The sequence below is a fragment of the Dipteris shenzhenensis genome, chromosome 10 (genome assembly GCF_047967505.1).
Source record: "Dipteris shenzhenensis isolate YYH24624 ecotype China chromosome 10, Dip_SZ_1.0, whole genome shotgun sequence".
Taxonomy (NCBI): domain Eukaryota; kingdom Viridiplantae; phylum Streptophyta; class Polypodiopsida; order Gleicheniales; family Dipteridaceae; genus Dipteris; species Dipteris shenzhenensis.
Window position 1 is genome coordinate 4,868,593 of NC_141605.1, and position 9,836 is coordinate 4,878,428.

The window sequence follows — 9,836 nt, forward strand, 5'->3', positions numbered from 1 at the left end:
ACATTTTTTAAAATAAATGCAGACCCATTTGCAAAAGAAAACTTTATGTCACCTACGCATGTCACATGCATAGTCATTTCCAAGATGCACACAACCTGTCTTTCCACTGCCATAAGTGGAGAACCATTCCCTATGGGGAGTAACATGGAATGAAGCACCAAAATCTAAAATCCAATCCTAGGAATATGCATCATTTGAAGTGGTAAGCAACTCTACAGATAAACTAGACATGAAGAGAATGTCATTGTCACTATCATGTGTGACTGCATTGATCTCCTCGATCTTCACTTTTCCTTTGTCCTCCCTTGGACTCTCTTCCTTTTGATTTGCACCCCAATTTGCATTCTTTTTCTTATCCTTTTGCTCTCTTTTCAGCTTGTAGCAATCCTTTTCATATGGCCCTTCTTGCCACATTGGTAACACTCAATGTTCCGTGCCTTGGATTTGCTACGAGACTTCCCTCTTTCTTGGGACTTCCCCCTGAACTATGATCTGCCCCTTTGCACATTTAAGGCTGCATCCTCCTTGTTGCCATCCATAGACTTCCGTCTAATCTCCTTAGCCAACAAGCTACCCACAACATCATCAAATTTTAGTACTCCACCAGGTGTAGAGTGACTGACAGCTGTACGGAAGGTATCCCATGAGGATGGCAATGAACATAAGAGAAATATTGCCTTAGTCTCCGCATCAAATTTCATCTTCTAAGCCTGAAGCTGGCTGAAAATAATTCAAGTGAGAAGCAATGGAGACCCCTTCCTTCATCTACAACTCAAACAACCTCTTCATGAGGTAAACTTTATTAGAGGTAGTTTCCTTCTCATAGGTGGCACACAGTTTCTTCCATAAATCTTTCGTAGTCTGCTCATTTACTACTGTGAAATAAATTGACTCTGAAAGATGAAGTCTAATAGTAGACTTTGCTAATGCATCCAACTCATTCCAATCATCCTCAGACATATTTGCAGGCTTAGCTTCAATCCCTGCCAAGGGTTTAATCTGCTTCTTTTGAATAAGCACATCCCTTATCTATTCTTTCCATAAAGAAAAGTTTGTCCCATCAAACTTTTAATGTTGAAAAATTCCTTTTCAGACATGGAAGAGGATGCTATGATGCAAATAAAACAAAATCCCAAATGCTAGTGTCTGCAAGAGAGAATCACACCAAATACTAGGTGCACCCAAATGTGTATGCCACAATAGAGTGAAATATCACCAAAACTCAAAGCTCAAAGCATCAAAAGATACAGCTGACTCATGTGCATGGACTATGCATCCATATGAGCAAATCTGGCCCAAAAGAAAATGCCAACTGCAATGGCAATCCAAAATGCCAATAAATGCCAAATGGCTCAAGCATAAACACCGTCCATGGGCATATGCATCAATAATATCTCATCCAAGAGAGCATAACACTATCAGTGCAATGTGTCAAAGCTATCCCTCAGCATAAAATAACATCCATGTGCAAAGCGTCCATAAAAAATAGCATCCCACAAGGTAATCTGGGCCTATCAGCACATCCAATAAGGATCGCAATGCATCCAAATGGCCTATAAATCATCCATTGCAACCCAATGCACACCACGAATGAGTGCACATGGCTCAAACTGCAACCAGAGTGATCTATATAAGGTATGCTCAAGAAATCATGGTCCCACGGCAATGACTGCTACTGAAAATAGAACCTGAGATGCCTCAAAACATGGGCACCATTGCATAATCAGACTCAATAAGAAAAGTTGCAAATATCTCTCTTCTGCTAGAACTCCAAAATCCCAACTGATGAGTGAGAAATGGGAGTCAACACTTATCCACTGCCATGTGGCATAAATCTAAGGTTTCAAAACCTTAGAATGAAAAATGCATAACAGAGAGATGAAATCCAATACACAGAGACCTATGACTCTGAAAATACTCCACCGAATCGTGCAAGAACTGACAGGTAGGGGTTTTTGGGCGTCCAAAATGCAATGGAATAGACGGTTTTAGAAACCGTGGTCTCAATCATTGGGTCCAACACATGGACTGAAAAACGTTTTTGGAAACAAAACTGTTTGTAAACTCCATCGAAGGGCGAATGATGAGCAACATAGAAGTTTTAGGACCTCCTGAGTCCACCAGAACTGACAGATCTACAAATTGTTGCTCCAAACTTGAGTTCCAACACCTGGGCAGAAAAACGTAGGAACTGACATTGTGAGTCAGAAATCCAATGAAATGATCCCAAATTCAACAATGAAGGTGTTTCCAAGCTCCTAAAGTGAAATGGACACCAAAAGCAAGCAATAGTTGCCTCTACAAGTCAATACGGAGTGTCTGTCATCGAACGGAACATGGAAAAACTTAAAAAACGACTTTTTCTTTGAAAATACTTAACAGGCTCTCAAAACCACCACAAAAACAAAGTGACTTTTCCAAAGGTTCCTTCAAGGTCTCTGCGCACTCAGATGCAAGTAAAATCACCCACAAAGCTTCCCACAGAGCTTCTCCTTCCTCCCATAGAGCTGCTGAGCTTCCAGGCATTCACACACGCTTAGCTAGATCACCCGAGCTCTGATACCAATTGAGAGTGCTCTCAATGGAAGCAAGAATGGAAGAGGGAGAGAGAGAAACAGAGAGCCACACAAGTTTTGGTGGGTGCAAAACACCCTAATCTTCTTTTTCATTCATTTATTTATGTGTTTGAGTATTATACATAACCGGGGTAAAGGCATAGTGACCGTTAATCCCCATAGGAATACCATATGAAATAATTGATGCGCATTCACAAAAGGTAGATTAAAAATGTGTTTCAACAGCCCATAAATTGGATGCACTTATACAAAAGGTAGATACAAAATACTTTTTCTACAGACCAACCAATAGATGCATTAAGCACGCTTTTGAGATAGCTTTTGCAACAATCCAACAAAGACCAAGACCAATAGAAAATCACGTGAATCCAGGTAGTCTATGCCCCAAGTGCATTCTTTTTTCTTACATGTGAATCCATAGGGTAGGACCTAGGCAGCATATTACATCATATGCTAACTAGATGTCACTTGGACCTCAACGATATCACAAGAGGGTGGAATTGATAAATACTTTTTAGGGATGTGGATCAATGATTCTCTCAACAAAATCATGGGAATGAATTTTACTTTATAGTTGCTGTAGCAAAAGATCACATCATCATCTAAAATCAACTACCACATCATATAGTAGTACAAGATGCAACACAGGCCATGCCATTATGGCATCACTCTAGCCCTCACGGGATGTGGGAGCTTTAGAATACATGATTCATAATACATGATGCTTGTGGTTGAAATCAGACTTGTGGATGCATTAGGTTAATCATGACATGATGATTCTAAGATGCATTCAATATCAAAATCATCATGGTCCTGGATACCATGCAATCAATCCCACCCATGTACAATTTGTACCAAAGCTCAAAATCTCACTCAATCTCAACACATGTTGGTGGAAAAAAAAAGACATATTTGTAGTATGCTTGCATGTTGGTTAAGCTTATGAGCATATAAGTAAGGGGAGAAAAGCCTTGGATGGAGTTGTGTCCTTTCTATATATATGGTGGCAATAGTTGGAGCTTTAGCAAATGATTTTGGGATCCAGGAGCCTATTGTAGGATAGCATTAAGGGAGGATACATTAAAGGAGGAGGTAGCTCATGGAGTCGCCTTCATTATAAAATGAATATAATATCAAGAGATACCATCCTTATAAAACCTGCATAATATCAATGTGATTAGGAATAATAATGTTAAGGTTGGAAGTTGGAGTTAGGCAGTGGGCACATGCTTTTTGTAGCCCCTCTACACATGGGGGAAAACATATGCACAATAGGCTGCTCAAGAGCTCCACAAGACTGCTCAACAGCCTCAACAATAGGATACACACAGGTGTGGAAGAATTGCTCCACAACCCTACTCTAGAATATGCACTATGGGGCTGTATGAATTGCTATAGCACATGATGGAAAACACCAAGGCCCTTGGTCAGTTAGCTAGAGAGGGAGCTGACTATCCTGCAAGTGGGCCAAAATCAGCTACCCTAACATGGGCCAACCAGCATGCATCATTAGCCTAGAAAGGGTTTCTAGTGCTTGCCAACATGTGGACCAACAAGGGGCTCAGGAAGTGTGTAATACCTACCCTAGACTACCCTCATGGGTGTAGGCACACCCACAAGCACTAGCCCTCTCTCACAGGTGACATCAGGAGATGTTGACCTTCAACAAAAACATGGTATTACTTCAACATAATGAGGCTAATCTCTTTCCAATATGTGATTTTCTTCCATACAAAACCCAATGCAAAGATCCAACATTTGAAGGGGATGAATTTTAAAAAATTGTTTGGTCAAGATACTAAAAACCTGGCATACAAAATTCACTCATGATCATGCAAATGAAGATTAGTCACACATTCCTATATTAGAGCTTCATCACAATAATTGCATCATAATCACCTAGAAGCTAGGCATTTTCAAAGACATATTAGTTGGACAATAACTCTTTGACATGCAAAGTACCATTTAAAAACTAGACAACAAGAAACTCTATCAGCACAAAAGGGGGATTGTGCATTCTGATTGTGAGACAATTATTTATATAAAAATAATGGTTCTTATTTATCCTGGGTACCTGGAACTCAAAAACTAGTTAAGACTCTTTTCACCACAAGCACCGAGATCATGAGATATACAATAGTAGTATAGTTCAAAAATGCCATAGAAAATATTGCACAAATTTGAGCCAAACACTCTTATACAAGTCTTCCCCAAAGATCTCACAAAAGGTAGTAGTCTACTGCCCTAGATTATCTATGGTGAGCACAAATTTGCTCCTAATTTCCTTGTGCTACTTTGGTTGTGTGCTCCTTTGTAAGCTTCACTAACCTTTTGTGGTGCACAAATCAATCCACAAACCATCCAACGATCCACCACAAACTAGCCAACCTAGTCTATCGATCTATCAACCTATTGTTGGCTCTTTTTCAAGCTTATATGATGTCTCCTACAAGTTCCTTTCACTGAGTATCTACTAATACACTTGCCCTTTTCCAAAGCATATTCATGCTTTCCCATTAGCCTATATTTCTACTTGGTGTGCTATCTCCACCAGCCTCTTTTGCAATAGTAGTCTACCACCAGCTCTTTCCTTGGTAGCTTCTACACCATCCTACGTAGCATCCACACAACTAATCCATAGGCCTGGAAGTCTTGCAAAGGTCACCATATAGCTTGAGCCTTGTGTAGTACATGTTACTTACTAGTTCGCTTTCTTCTTGAGCTTTTACCCACCTCTAACAGTGGACCATGTGACAAACCCACATGGCAGCCTACAGTGCTACCCATATGGCTATCTTGCGGATGATTCCTTCCAACTAGATCAGCCAACATGGTATCCAAACTTGATGCACACACAATAGAATCTCAAGCCCCACAATCTTGTGACCAATAGTACTATGTCCTTGTGCTCTCCTTAATATGGGGGTTTGCAAATGGGACAACTAACCCTAGTTTCCAATAGATCTTAGTCATTAAGGTAGCAACAAGGCACTTAGATGCATTTCTTAGCTTCTATGAGAGTCCAACAAAAATAGAACAACATGAAATGAGAGAGCACGCCACATGAACCAAACTGCAAATGAAGAGAAAGAGAGATCGCAAGAGATCTCAAGAAAAAGCTTTCAATGTTGGGCAAAACCTCTGCACTGAGATCATACAACAATGGAGGTGGGGCCAACAAATAGACTCACCACCCTCTAGTCTGGGGCCAATATATAGCCTCACTGCCCTCCAGTTTGGATGCTATCAATGGCCACTAGGGGCTGACCAGTAGGTTAGTCTAACCTTGCTCCTATCCCAGGTGCTAGGTCAAGTAGCACCACAAGTAGCCCCATAAGGGTCTGATTTGGGCACCCCGACCGAAATGATATATGCAAGAACTTATGAATGCACTCCATCATAATCCACCACACACCTTAATCAAGCCCATCTAATTGATGGTCCAAGGGGGAAGGTGGGTAATACGGGAAATATCACCCTACTCTTTGCCATCTAAGCCAATGTAGCCATGTCAAAATGAAGAGGATTGAAGGAGAAAGATAGGTGAGGGATAAACAAGACAATGAATAGGATCTAAGACAAAGGTACCTTCATGCTCTCCTATCCCCCGAAACACCTCCTTCCAGATCTAAGAACACCCTTCAAATGCTACCCACGCTGTTGGACTCCCAAATTCCGGAGACAGTAGTGCAAAACTGCCACATGTGAATGTGGTATTGTATGGGGAAATCAAGAGTATCATATTCAGGTTGGAAGGACATTCCAACATCCCAAGACCTTGCAAGAATGGTACAGAATAGGTGTGCCTTATGTACAGCCTATTTAGAGGTGTTGTACAAACTTGTAGCAAATATACCAGGTCCTCATCTGATTTGCGACTATCTGTATGAATCAGTTTCACATATGGAGGCAATGGAGTACTCACTGCCTTCCCCCCCTCCATATTGAAACACTGCAATACTTTTGTAACATACTCCTTCTGTGAAAGCCAAAGGAGTTTCCTACTCCGATCACGCGTGATGCGCATACCAAGAATATGACCTGCAAGTCCCAAATCCTTCATATCAAAGGCCTCATGCAACTTGGCCTTTAATGCATCTAGCTCATAAGTATTCTTGCTAGCCAATAGCATATCATCCACATATAGTGCCAGGATTATCAGGCTATTATCCTTAGCCCTTTTACTGTAGAGACAGTGATCAATTTCACTCCTTCTAAAACCCTGGGACCGAATGAAAGCATCAAACTTCTGATACCATTCTCTAGGTGCTTGCTTAAGACCATAGAGACTCTTCTTCAGCTTGCAAACTAAATGCTCTTTGCCCTTTTCTTCAAAGCCTTCCGGTTGCACCATGTAAATTTCCTCATGCAGATCCCCATGCAAGAAAGCTGTCTTGACATCCATCTGCATAAGCTCCATATCCTCTGCTACCACTAGTCCAAGCATGCATCTAAGTGTGGTCATCTTCACAACCGGAGAGAATATCTCATCAAAGTCCAGACCCTTCTCTTGCTTGAACCCTTTAGCGACCAAATGGGCCTTGTAGACCCATTTACATGGCAATGCTTTCTTTCCATGTGAAAAAGAAACCAAATTCCAAGTCATATTTTTCATAAGTGTACTCATCTCTGATTGCATATCTGATTGCATAGCATACTCCCACATGCGTTGATCCTCGTGCATCATAGCCTCTTTGTAGCAAGAAGGCTCCCCGCAATCAGTAAGCATCACATAGTCTACCCCTGGAACAAACCTATCAGGCGGTCTAGACACACTCTAGATGATATTCTCAAGGGCATTTCAGCTTGCTGTCCCACTTGCATATCAGCCACATTTGGCTCATCATTTCCACCAATAGATGATCCATCATCTACCCTTGATTGTATACCTGTGGGAGTACTTGGTGGTACCATTTCTTGCACATTTGGTGCATGGACAGCTTGCTGTCTATCAACATATGCAGGTGGATTCACATCCTGGAAAGTGATTCTCCTCATTTCCACATCCCTCATTGGTGCCTTATGCATCTTCTTCTCATTGAAGACTACATCATGGCTGCGTATGATCTTCTTTGCTTCTGGATCCCAGAGATGATAGCCCATCTCTCCACTTTCACCATAACCCAGAAAGATGCATTTCCTAGACTTAGGATCTAGCTTCTTTCGAAGCTCTTTTGGCACATGTGCATATGTTTCACAGCCAAATATATGCAAATGAGAGTAAGAGGGCTTCTTGCCACTCCATGCCTCTTCAGGAATACCACCATCCAAACTCTTACTAGGTGATCTATTGATCACATGCACTGCAGTCTTCATTGCATCAGCCCAAAAACCACCAGAAAGAGTTGCATTGGAAAGCATGCATTGCAACCTTTCTTGAATGGTACACGTAATTCATCTTTTCTACAATTGGATTTTGCTCTGGAGTACGAGGGGATGTGAGCTCCCTCTTAATCCCACGTGTATCGTAGAAATGCTGAAAGTCATGAGAGAGATACTCTCCACCATTGTCAGTCAATAGGCATTTAAGTGTTCTACCTGACTGATTCTCAACCAAGGCCAGCCATTTTTGAAATACCTGGAACACATCACTCTTCCGAGCTATAGTATAAGCCCACACTTTCCTAGTTGCATCATCAATGAATGTCACATAGTATTCAGCCCCGCCTAATGACCATGTAGGCATGGGACCACATACATCTGAATGCACCAAATCAAGCTTTTCAAACTCTTTCTTTCCCCTTCTTTTATGGGCTGATTTAGTCTGCTTCCCATAGAGACAATGCTCAAAAATTCAAAATCAGAGAAACTCAAATGCAGTACATAACCCAAACGGCATAAGAGTTTCATTCCATTCTGGCTCATGTGCCCCAACCTGCAATGCCAAAAGAAGTACTTGGCTGCTCGGTTATTGCAACAACATGGTCAAACACCCCTGATACATGTAAGGGATACAAAGTCCCACACTTGGCACCCCTGGCCAAAAGCATAGAGCCCTTCTGAATTTTCCAACTCTGAAGCCAAAAGTGGTGTGAAAACCAGCATCATCTAGCTGACCCACTGAAATAAGACTCTTGCTCAGCTTAGGCACATGTCTCACATGTTTCAAAACAAATGCAGACCCATTTGCAAAAGAAAACTTTATGTCACCTACTCCCACCATGTCACATGCATAGTCATTTCCAAGATGCACACAACCTGTCTTTCCAGTGTCATAACTGGAGAACCATTCCCTATGGGGAGTAACATAGAATGAAGCACCAGAATCCAAAATCCAATACTGGGAATATGCATCATCTGAAGTGGTAAGCAAATCTGCAGATAAACTAGACATGAAGAGAATGTCATTGTCACTATCATGTGTGACTGCATTGATCTCCTCGATCTTCACTTTTCCTTTGTCCTCCCTTGGACTCTCTTCCTTCTTATTTGCACCCCAATTTGCATTCTTTTTCTTATCCTTTTGCTCTCTTTTTAGCTTGTAGCAATCATTTTTCATATGGCCCTTCTTGCCACAGTGGTAACACTCAATGTTCCATGCCCTGGATTTGCTACGAGACTTTCCTCTTTCTTGGGACTTCCCCCTGAAGTGTGATCTGCCCCTTTGCACATTTAAGGCTGCATCCTACTTGTTGCCGTCCATAGACTTCCGTCTAATCTCCTCAGCCAACAAGCTACCCAGAACGTCATCAAATTTCAGTACTCCACTAGGTGCAGAGTTACTGACAGCTATACGGAAGGTATCCCATGAGGATGGCAATGAACATAAGAGAAATATTGCCTTAGTCTCCGCATCAAAATTCATTTTTTGAGCCTAAAGCTGGCTGAAAATAATATTGAATTCATTCAAGTGAGAAGCAATGGAGACCCCTTCCTTCATTTGTAGCTCAAACAACCTCTTCATGAGGTAAACTTTATTAGAGGCAGTTTCCTTCTCATAAGTAGCACATAGTTTCTTCCACAAATCTTTCATAGTCAGCTCATTTACTACTGTGAAATAAACTGACTCTGCAAGATGAAGTCTAATAGTAGACTTTGCTAATGCATCTAACTCATTCCAATCATCCTCAGACATATTTGCAGGCTTAGCTTCAATCCCTACCAAGGGTTTAATCTGCTTCTTTTGAATAAGCACATCCCTTATTTGTTCTTTCCACAAAGAAAAGTTTGTCCCATCAAACTTTTTAATGTTGAAAAACTCCTTTTCAGACATGGAAGAGGATGCCATGATGCAAATGAAGCAAAAATCCCAAATGCTAG